Source organism: Oryctolagus cuniculus, chromosome 14, assembly GCF_051225735.1.
Source record: "Oryctolagus cuniculus isolate XC-2025 breed Fujian yellow rabbit chromosome 14, ASM5122573v1, whole genome shotgun sequence".
Classification (NCBI taxonomy): Eukaryota; Metazoa; Chordata; class Mammalia; order Lagomorpha; family Leporidae; genus Oryctolagus; species Oryctolagus cuniculus.
This window is the reverse complement of record NC_142880.1, coordinates 2,247,904-2,260,037: the sequence shown is the minus strand read 5'-3', so window position 1 is coordinate 2,260,037 and position 12,134 is coordinate 2,247,904. Positions and strand designations below refer to the sequence as shown.

General features: G+C 42.8%; 1 protein-coding gene across 11 annotated transcripts in view; it reads left to right on the top strand.

Moving 5' to 3' along the window:
• The window catches only part of AP3B1 (adaptor related protein complex 3 subunit beta 1), a 269,201-nt gene that overhangs the window by 100,263 nt on the left and 156,804 nt on the right, over positions 1-12,134 (top strand). The window lies entirely within an intron of this gene.

Here is a 12,134-nt window from a genome sequence, read left to right as displayed (position 1 = left end):
GCGTTGGAGCTATTAAAAGAGAACGCTGCGTTTCAAAGCTGAGATGAGACATCGGGACTCGGCAGCTCTGAACACTTTAGTTATTGTTCAGGCTCAGTATTTGTTGATGATTCTTTACCTTTTTTTATTTAAGATTTTCATATGATAAAATGCACAAATATTTAAATATTTGAGAGGTACAGTTACAGACAGAGAGAGGAAGAGACAGAGAGAGGTCTTCCATCCACTGGTTCACTCCCCAGATGGCCGCGATGGCCGGAGCTGAGCCGATCCGAAGCTAGGATCCAGGAACTTTTTCCAGGTCTCCCACGTGGGCGCAGGGGCCCAAGGACTTGGGCATCTTCCACTGCTTTCCCAGGCCATAGCAGAGAGCTAGATCGGAAGAGGAGCAGCCAGGACTTGAACTGGCACCCATATGAGATTCCAGCACTGTAGGCAGAGCCTTAGCCCACTATACAACAGCACCAGCCCCAAATGCACACATCTTAAGTATTTTGATAATTCTGTATATGTTACTGACATACACCCCTATCATGATATGGAATACTGCCATAATCCTTCCAAAGTAATTCCTGTTTTTATTGCTTGTTGTCAGAGGCTAATATTGTTTTTATTGTTTTTTGTTATATTGTTGACTTCGAAAGTGCAGAATCTGAAATATTGCCTTACACACATACACACACGTCTGTGCAGAATGCTTATGTGGGTGTCTTGTTTGGTGTCCCTGTGGCTGTGTGCACACGTAATATAAAAGCAGGTGTCAGAGTTGCTGTTAACATAGCTTCCTGACTGGCTCTCCGTGTTGCAGATGAAGTGACTTAAACAGCAGAAGCAGTGCCTCGAAGTTGTGGAGTCTGGAAGCCCAGCAGGACAGAGCTGGCAGCTCAGGACTCTCTCAGGACTGTCCTCTCCTGCCAGGTGGCTGCCTTCTCCCAGTGTCTATGCAGGGGCTTTTCTCTGTAGACATGTGTCCTGGCGTGTCTCTGTGCCTGTATGTTGTCTCTTGTAAGCACAGTGTCAATTTGGATTAGGGACCTCCTCAACACTCTCATTTTCATTTGATCACATCCTTAAAGGCCCTGTATCCAGGTAGTCACCTTTGTAGATAAAACGTATTAGGGCTTGGCGTGAGAATTTGAGTGGACAAAGTTGGACTTAAAGCAGCCTGTGGTTGTACTCCCTGCAGCAGTGCACAGAGCTTTGGGTGATTGCACACCCTTCTCAGCGTTTGATAATGCTCATTTTTTCTAGCCATTTTGATTTGTTAGTATTTTAAATTAGTTCTCTTAGTGGTATTTTAGTTAAGGATTGTTTACTTCTGAAATGATTTGAGGTTAGAAAATTGAGACATTGAGTTTAAAGGATCTTAGATAGGAGGAGTCAGGGTCAGACCGTTCTCTCCCTCTTGTCACTCATGCACTACTTCCTACCCCCTTCTGACAGAGATTGCCCTTGTCTGTGCTTGACTGTGGGGTCTTCTGTGCACACATGGAGCTGTCACTTTGCTCCCGTGTGTCCCCCAGTCTTTGAGTGGACGTATGTGCTCTTTTCCATAGGAGTGGAGGTGCTGGGCCTTAAAGCATGTGTGAGCCCTTTCCCCACCTCCTCCAGGTCCTGCCTAACTCTTAGCTTTGTCCTCTGTGGTTATTTGCCTATTATTTTAAAAACAACTTGCTTATGCAGCTTTTTTTTTGACAGGCAGAGTGGACAGTGAGAGAGAAAGACAGAGAGAAAGGTCTTCCTTTGCCGTAGATTCACCCTCCAATGGCTGCCGCGGCTGGCGCGCTGCGGCTGGTGCACCGCGCTGATCCGATGGCAGGAGCCAGATGCTTCTCCTGGTCTCCCATGGGGTGCAGGGCCCAAGCACTTGGGCCATCCTCCACTGCACTCCCAGGCCACAGCAGAGAGCTGGCCTGGAAGAGGAGCAACTGGGACAGAATCTGGCATCCCAACCGGGACTAGAACCTGGTGTGCCGGCGCTGCAAGGTGGAGGATTAGCCTAGTGAGCCGCGGCGCTGGCCTTATGCAGCTTTTTCTAATGACGTTATCTCCCCTTTCATATTAATATGTGAATATTCTAGAATCAGGGAAGAATAAATTGTCTCTTTATATAATTAAAAACACACACGCAACCATTTCCTTGTTGATGTTCAGCTGGGGTGGTGTTCTGAGAACTTTGTTGTTAGACAGTTTTATCATTGGTTGACCATTATTGAGTGTATTTACACAAAGCAGAATGGCCAACAGGCCACCAGGTGATACAGTCTTAATGAGACCAGTGTTATACGGTGTATGTCGTCTGGCTGACCAAAACATTATGCAGTCAGGACTGTGCCCTGTGGGACTTTGGATGGCGGAATGTGGCTTGCTTGTGGAGCCGTGCTAGCTAAGGGACTCAGCAGTCTGAGCTCGGTTATCATTGTTCTTCAGTGTGTAGGAAGGGCATGTTAGGAAAAACTGTTCATGTATTTCAGAATTTTTGCACCAAAATAAACAAGTCTTTTCCTTCCATTTTCCCACGACATTTTTTGAGTGCCCTCATTCGTTTGTGTTGAGATGTTTCAGAGCTGAGCTTTAATCTGACCATTCTTCCTCCCTAGGATCAATGTGGACCCTCCAGCATTGAGACCAGAGGCTGGCAGAGTGTGCGGGGTTGTAGTGCTCGGTGGTTCCTGACCTCCGGTGTGTGTTAGTGAATCTTCTCACCGTGGCTTTTAGGCCTCACAGCCGCTCTTGGGTAGCAACACCTGCTTTTGGAGGGGAGCATCTCAGTGCCAGTCTGAGCTTCAGGTTTCTACTTCTGCCTCTGCCTGCACAGTACATCACTGCTCTTCTAGCTCTCCATACTTCCCAGTAGATACATTGCAGAATTTTGTCCTAGCTTTTCTAGTTCTTGTCGCTCCCCCTCTTCGTAGAGGAACGACACAGGACCCTGCGCTGTTCTTTTGTCTGCTCGGCCCTCCCGCGTTTGCTGCTGGTTCTTCCCGGGTTGGCTGCCGTCCTTTTGACCATCTGGTGAGTGAACCAGGAAGTGGAAAATTCTCTCTCTCTCTGTTTCTCCCTCTTTCTCTAGAACTATGATTTTCAAACAACTAAATAAATCTTTAACAATAATAATAAAAGCAGAGGTGACAGCTACAGATTGATTAATATGTTCCAGGTGATTGTATTACCTTTATTAAACTGATTGAATCTTTATGGACACATACGATATAGATACTTTCATACCCTTTTATAGATAGTAAATCAAGATAAGTCCTGGAACGAGGTAAAGTTGCCCACTCTAACCATTGCTATTCAGTATAGTCCTAGAAGTATTAGCCAGAGCCGTTAGGCAAGAAAAAGAAATCAAAGGGATAGAAATTGGGAAGGAGGAAGTCAAACTATCCCTCCCTACTTGCAGATGACATGATTCTATATATAGGGGATCCAAAAGACTCCATCAAGAGACTATTGGAACTCATAGAAGAGTTTGGTAAAGTAGCAGGATATAAAATCGACACGCAAAAACCAACAGACTTGTGGACGCAGACAATGTCATGCTGAAAAATAATTTCTAAGCTCAGTGCCATTCACAATAGCTATAAAAAAAACCCCAAAACTAAATACCTGGAATAAATTTAGCTAAGGATGACATAGATCTCTATGATGAAAGCTTATAAAGCGTTGAAGAAAGAAATAGAAGAAGACATAAAAAACAGGAGAAACTTCCATGTTCATGGATTGGAAGAATAAACGTTATTAAATGTCCATACTACCAAGAGCAATTTACAGATTCAGTGAAATCCCAATCAAAATACCAGGGGTATTCTTCTCAGATATAGAAAAAATGATGCTGAAATGCATATGGAAATATAGGAGACCCCGAATAGCTACAGCAATCTTAATAAAAACAAAGCTGGAGACATCACAATACCAGATTTCAAGACCTACTGCAGGGCAGTTATAATCAAAATAGCTTGGTACTGATCCAAAGACAGATGGATAGACAGTAGGACAGAATAGAAATGCCAGAAGTCAGTCCACACATCTACAACCAACTTATGTTTGACAGAGGAGCTAAAACCAATCCCTGAATCAAGGGCAGTCTCTTCAACAAACGGTGCTGGGAAACTGGATCTCCACATGCAGAAGTATGAAGCAAGACCCCTACCTCGCACTGTACACAAAAATCCATTCAAAATGGATTGAAGACCTGAATCTGTGACCTGACACCATCAAATTTAGAGAACAGTGGAGAAGCCCTGCAAGACGTTGGCCTAGGCAAAGTGTTCTTGGAAAAGACCCCAGAGGCACAGGCAGTCAAAGCCAAAATTGACAAATGGGGTTATATCAAATTGGGACGCTTCTCTATTGCCAAAGAAACACTGAGCAAAGTGAAAAGGAGACCAACAAAATGGAAGAAATTATTTGCAAACCATGTAATTGAAAAGGAATTAATAACCAGAATATATAAAGAACTCTCAAGAAACTCAACAACAACAAAACAAACAACCCACTTAAGAAATGGGCAAAGGACTTAAACAGACTTTTTTCTAAAGAAGAAATCCAAGTGGCCAACAGACACACGAAAAAATGCTCAGGATCACTAGTCATCAGGGAGATGCTGATCAGAACCACAATGGGGTTTCACCTCACTCCTGTTAGGATGGCTTTCGTACAGAAATCAGCAAACAGCAGATGCTGGCGAGGGTGTGGGGAGAAGGTACCCCAGTCCACTGTGGGTGGCAGTGTAAACTGGTAAAGCTCCTATAGAAGACGGCGATACCTCAGAAACCTGAATATAGACCTACCTGTCGCTCCCCGTCTTCGTGGAGGAACGACACAGGACCCTGCGCTGTTCTTTTGTCTGCTCGGCCCTCCCCGGGTTTGCTGCTGGTTCTTCCCGGGTTGGCTACTGTCCCTTCCACCTCCGTGGAAGGGCGGTTCCCCCTGCCACTTTCCCCACTTCCGCGGGGGAGCGGCACACCGCCGGCTGGCTCTCTCGGGGGCTGCTCAGGTGTTATTCGGATAGCTGTTCCTGGTGCATGTTGTCTCTCTCCTCCTTTATAGTCCTCTTCCACCAATCCCAACTCTGCTACCCACACGCCGAGCACGCTGCTCTCCTCCAATCAGGAGCAGGTCCTGCTGTTTGTTGGTTGAACTGGAGGCAGCTGTGTAGAAGCTGTTACTCCCTTCTCAGCGCCATATTGTGGGAGAGCAGATGCATAGAATAAGTCTTAATTCCAGTAACAGTCTAGTCCGAATTGCTCCCCACACCTACCATGTGACCAGCCGTCCCACTCCTGGGAGTTTACCCCAGGGAAATGAAATCAGCAAAGAAAGAGTTATCTGTAACCCCTTTGTTTATTGCAGCTCAGTTCACAATAGCAAAGACACTAAATCAACCCACAGGCTCATCAACTGAAGACTGGATGAAGAAATTATAGGATATGTACACCAGGGAATACTACATGGCAGAAAAAAATAAATTCTGTCATTTGCAACAAAATGGATGAAACTGGAAAACATCATTCTTAGTGAAATAAGTCAGTCCCGAAGGAACAAATACCGTATGTTCTCCATGACCTGTGATAACTAATAGAGCACTTAAAGGCATCTGTAGAAGTGAAATTTACGGTTTGAGAAGCAGTGACTTTGAACAGCCCGTGTCTGAACTGTTGAGAAACAGGTTTTTTTCTATGCTAATTGTTGAACTCTTTACTTAACATAGAGTTAATCATAGTATATAAAATTAATTGCAAATTGAAAGTACATCTTAGTAAAAAATAAGAGTTGGAATAGGAAAGGGAGGAGGGAAAGGGGTGGGAGGGCAAGTATGGTAGGAAGAATCGCCGTGTTCTGCAGTTGTAATTTTGAAATGTATGAAGTTTGTATCCAGTAAAATGTTTCTGGGAAGGAAAGAAAAGGAAAAACGAAAACTTAAAAAGTCATTTCCCATGATCATAGAGCAGCACTGATACCAGAATGCTGTGTCCTCCTGGTATAACCACACTCTGTCGGTTCTGATTGGTTGATTACCTAAGAGAACCTGTCTGCACTGTTACAGATTCAGACGTGTTCATGGAGATTGGCTCCTGTCCTCCATGGGAGCCTCAGCTGGTTCATTGCGTTATCCTCGTAAAAACAGCAGCCCTTCCCTTGCAGTTTTTTTTTCCATTTGGATCCAACTTGGCATTATGTAGTTGGTACATACTTAGCTAGTCAGTGGGAGAGCCAAATCTAAAGTACTGTGCCATGATGACTTAGTACTAAATGTAAATTTTATGAAAGATAAAAGAGAATTTCTTATGAGTATACTTTATTTTTGTTTGAGTTGGAGGGTGGGAACTAGGGTAAGGGCTGGGTGCACAGGAACAAAGGATAGAAAGAGAGAGGCACAGAAGGAAGGAACACCTCTGTGCAAGCTGCCATCCCGTGATTCACATCCCACATGCCTGCAGTGGCTGCTGGAAATTAACCAAGGCACCTGGCGACGGGAAGTGGGTGTCTTCACTGTCGTCTTAGCTGCTAGACCAAATAACTGCCCTGGAATAGGCGTTCAAACAGTAATTCATGGCAACTATTTTAGCTGTGAGCAAGATGTTCTTAATGTTTGTCATTTCGTGATCCCATTATTCAAACTCTAAATATGTTATTTCAAATTCCTTTTATTTTAGGAAATTATAATTTATGTATTAAATGTTATTTTGTAGAAGTCTTAATCACTGTATGAGATCCTTGACTTTTTGTGTGGGAGAGATACTAATGAAAATATATTACTCCTTTGAAATATCCTTACTAAAATTACTACCAAAATCCTAAAAATTTTTGCAGTAAAATAAGCAATACAAATATGTGCTTCATTAAAATAACGTCTGAAGTGTAATAAAGTATTTAAGTTAGCTGTAAAAAAGAGTGGAATGAATAAATGTTTATATGTGCATTTGAGGATTTTATTTGCTAGTTATAGTGCTTTTTAATAGAATATTTTTATCATTTATCATCTTCAGTAAATTGGAATGTTGTTGGTTTAACAGTATTTCAGATGGTAGGTGAGTCCCTATTCTTCGACTGTAGTTATAAAGTGCTTGTGTATTTGATACTTTCTATCATTTATTGGTTTACTAAGGCATTCAATAGAACTGCTTGCTGTCACCTGAAGCTTCATTAAAGAATATCCGCTCAAGTTTGGTCTTGAGATAAAGGGTTGTCTCAACTATAGTCTTTTTTTTTTTTTTTGGATCTATTTTATTGAAACACAGAGTTAAGAGAGAGAGTGAGAGACAGAGGGAAGAGATAGATCTTCCACCTGCTGGTTCACCCCACAAATGGCTGCAGCAGCTGAGGCAGAAGCCAGGAGACTGGAACTGTATCCTGGGCTCTCATGTAGTTGACAGGGGCCCGATTACTGGGGCCATTTTCTGCTGCTTTCCCAAGCACGTTAGCAAGGAGCCGGATCGGAAGTGGAGCATCTGGTGCCCAGCTCTGTGGCACAAAAGGTAAACCTGCTGCCTGCAGTGCCAGCATCCCATATGGGCTCCGGTTTGCAACCCAGCTTCTACACTTCTGATCCAGCTGCCTCCTGATGGCCTGGGAAAGCAGTAGAAGATGGCTGAAGTGCTTGGGTCCTTGCACCCACCCACGTGGGGGATTCGGAAAAAACTCCTTGCTCCTGACTTCAGATCGACCCAGCTCCAACCATTGCAGCCATTTCGGGAGTGAACCAGTGGATCCAAGACCTCCTTCCCTCCCTCTGTAACTCTGCCTTTCAAATACATAAATAAATAAATCTTAAGGAAAAAAAAAAGTGGAGCATCCGGGAACTCAAACTGGTGCTCATAGCGGGATGCAGATGTCCTAGGCAGTGGCTTAACCTTCTCACCACAATGCTGGTTGCATTCTTTTTCTTTTTTTTTTCAGCACTGAGAGGCAAGTGGTTTGTTTATTTTGAATTGTGTATTCAAAGGAAAATGAAGATGTTATAATTTCTAGTTTAAGTTTGAAGAAAGGTATTATTTTAAAAATTGTTGGTTTCAAAGAACAGAAATATTTTGAGTATTCTATTTAGATAATCACCAAAAATTTTTTTATTATGGATTTTAAAAAAACAGTAACTCATATCAATAACTCATTTTCTTTATTTCTGAGAGACCTAAAAATTGTGCTTGTGATTAAATATTTTCCAGTAATACTTACATCAAGATTTAGGTAAAACTGTACATTATTTGAAAGCACTTATTAGTAGGAGAACAGCAAATGATCTTAACTTAAAATGTTTCAATTATTTTTTTAACCATGAATGAATACATTCATAGTGCTTTTAACTGATTTACTGATTTTTAATTCCTTAATTTTATTTAAACTATTTTAAGATCATTTAGACTCACATGGATTTATAAGAAGTAATTCAGGAGCCAGCGCTGTGGCATAGCGGATAAAGCTGCCGCCTGCAGTGCTGGCATCCCACATGGGCGCCGGTTCAAGTTGCGCTGATCCACTTCCGTTCCAGCTCTCTGCTATGGCCTGGGAGAGCATTGAAGATGGACCAAGTCCTTGGGCCCCTGCACCAGCGTGGGAGACCCAGAAGAGGCTCTTGTCTCCTGTCTTCAGATCGGTGCAGCCCTGTGGTTGCAGCAATCTAGGGATTGAAACAGAAGATGGAAGACCTCTCTCTCCTTCTGCCTCTGCCTCTGCAACTCTGCCTTTCAAATAAATAAATAAATCTTTTTTTTTTTTTTTTTTTTAGAGTAATTCAGTGGCATCTGGTGTAACCTTAACTCAGTTTCCCTCGGTGGTAGCTTGTGAGCCTTTAGTTCAGTATTAGGCTGGGATGCTGATGGTTGAGACTCACAGCATTGCCTGCGCAAGAATCCTTTGTGTTGGTTTTATGGCTAAATCCACTTAACCCTGACCCCTTGTTCCTCAGCCTTTGTAAACACTATTCTTTCTCCATTTCTATAATTTTGTCATTTCAAGAATGGTATGTACATGAAATTACATGATGTATAACCATATTCATAGAATTTTGTCTTCTGTCATTTTACTTTTGACCTGCTTTTGTATTTGAAGTGAATTTTTTGTGGGCAGCATAAATTTGTGTCACGTATTTCAATCCATCTTACCAATCTTTGTCATTTACTTGGGATATTTATTTACAGGTAATCAAATTAATTAATTGAGTTCTAAGCCTGAATTCTGTCATATTGTTTTTTGTTTGTTCTCTCTGCTCTTCCTTTCTGTCTCTCTCCTTTCAGTGCATTATCTGGACAGTTTACAGAATTCCATTTTTATTTGTAACTGTTTTGATTGTATCTCTTTGTACAGCTGTTTTAGTGCTTTCTTGAATTGTTTAACATCATAGCCTACTGTTGTCTTCATGTTACAGTCTGGTAAAAATTGTAACTATTTCCTTTTCTTTGCTTACTTAAAAATATAATTTTCAGTAAGTATGTCATTTGCGTGTGTTTTTGCATCAGTTATCTAATGCAATTTAGAAGACTTAGAGAAGTAAGCACTGTACTTATATTTTTTCTTACTATGTTCTTTTTTCTCCCTGATATCCAAAGATTTCATCATTTATCATTTCCTTTTTTGGAAGAATTTCCTTCAGCATTCTTTTAGAGCAGGTCTGTTTGGTGGGGAATTTGGTGGCAAATTCCGTTAATTCTCTTCATCCAAAATCATCTTGATCCCCCCCCCCCCATTCATTCTTGAGGATATGTTTGCTGGGTGTCGTATTTTGTTGCTGTTGGCAGTGCCTCTCCCTCCGCACTTCTGATTGCCATGGCTGTTGAGAAATCTGCTGTGATTTCAGTTGTTTTTCTCCTATGAGTGAAGCGTTGTTCCTTTATGCTACTTTCAGATTTTTTTGTCTTTAATCTTCAGAAGTTTGGCTGTGATGTGTGATATTTACCCTTTTGGGATTTCTCACGCCGGCAGCTTCCTGCTCTGACGTCTTACCACGGTTAGGAAGTCTGCAGCCATAATTGCTTTGAGTGGTTTTCAGCCCTCCCTCTTTCCCTCTTTCCCTCTCCCTCCAGGGTTTAGAGGAGAAGGATATTAGGTGTTTCGTTGTGACGCCACAGGTCCTGAGGTTCTTCTTTTCTTTCTCTGTGTTTGCCCCAGGTTTGCTCCCTCTGCGGTGGATTGGATGGTTTTTGTTGGTCTTTGTTCCAGTTCCCTGCTTGTTTCCTCTGTCCTTCCCTTCTGCTTTCGCTCCCATTCACTAAGCTGTAGGTTGTGGTTCTTGTAGTTACCAGATGTAACATACCCGTTCGCTCCTTTGTTTTAGCTGTTGTTTTTGTTTAGATTTTCTCTTTCTTTGTTCCAAGGATGCTCATTGCTCATTGAGGCTTTTTTGTGATGGCTGCTTTAAAATTCTTGTCAGATAATTCTGATATCCTTGATGTCTTCTTGGTATCTTCTAGTACCTTTTTTATTTTTTATTTTTTTTCATCCTGTTTGAGATCTTCGTGTCTCTTGGGAAATGAGTGGCTTCTCTTATGGAAAGCTGTTCTTGAACACCCGGAGACTGGTCCCTCAGGAAGCGTTTTGTGCAGCCGATGCTGGTGAGCACGGCTGCCACAGGGAATGGGCGCCAGCTCGTTGCTGGTCGGCCGGCCGCAGGGGTAGTTAATGCTCCCCGCTGAGCCAGTGCCGATGCCGAAGGGGGATTGTGCTTGTTGGCTCCTGCAGGTGACTGGGTTTCTGGTGCCCCACTCATCTTCTCTCTATAGCTCTCTGACGAGAACTACAAGTGCCTCATTGATGGTCCACTCACAGTGGGGCGGGGCGGGTGGGGAGGCTTGTCCAGTGTGTCCATACCGCGAGTCGGCGCCCATCCCAGGAGCATGCATTCCAAGACCCACAGTGGTGCCTGCCTGAAACTGCAGCTCGTACAGAACCCTGTGTATACTATGTTTTTTCCTATACTTGTGTGCCTGTGATAGATTTTAGTTTATGAATTGAGCACAGTAAGGGATTAGCAGCAGTATCTTATTATAAGTCTTAGCAAACTCAGTGCGAAATCTCCCCCCCACCCACCTTCCTCACTAGGTAGGGAATTGGACCTTTTCCCTGGAAGGGCGCACTTCGCAGCTTTTCTTTGACATACCCCTGCTGTTGGCATGGTGACTGCTCTTGCACTGTGGGCCGTTGTAAAGTATGGGTTCCTTGGACACAGCGCTGTGCTACTGTGGATGTCCTAACCAAGATGACTGCTGAGTGAAGAGCAGGCTGCTGGCTGTGCAGTGTAGATTTGCAAAACAGAAGGACGATTCTCCTTGTGGGTAGAATGGGCTGAGAGGGTCTGAGAGTGCATCCCACTACTCAGAATGGCATGTAGTTAAAAGCTTACTCATTGTTTATTTCTGGTATTTTAAGTATTCTCAGAATGCAGTTGACCATGGATAACAGAAACTGGGGAAGTAAACCTGAGGGCAGGGTGGGACTACTCCTTGTTTCAGATACTTGGCAGTGGCAGTTGCCTCTAAACCCTGGTTGAGTTGGATCTACATGGATACTAACTGTGTATGTGTGCTTTTTGTTTGCTTGCTTGTTTGGGGCACCAAAAATCTTTTGACAGAGACAGTTAAGATTCCAAGTAAAAACCTAAGATGAACACAGATGGATTCCTAATCCTCACACTGTGACCTTTTCTGAAAAACTCAGGACTTACTTAATTTCCAGTTTTTCCTGTCAAGCTGTTTTGATGTTTATGTTACTGTTTACAGAGTGCTTCTCTTCTTTCTGTCCCTTTGGTCTTCATACAGAGTGATTACAATTTATGGAAATAGTTTCTGGCTTTCACGTGGTCTCCTGTTATGGGAGCTCACTGAAACCTTGTGGTCAAGTGTTCCCTTTGAGCAATGGTAGGCACTTCTATAGAGATTTGATGTTCAGAGGTGGACTGTGTAGTGCAGCAGAAGCGTTATGGATAGCCTTAAGTAGCAGTTACTTTGTTAAAACTATGAGGAAAATCGAGGTCTTTATTTCATACAGATTGTGGGTTACTTTCAAGTCACCCAAGCAGTATTCTATAGAAAAATGTCTTTTTGTTAAAAAAAAAAAAAATGTTCCTGAACTGCTCAGTGAGTCTTCATAGTGTCTTTCGGATCTGAGCTGACCTTGGGATTCAATGTCTTCCCTTGCAG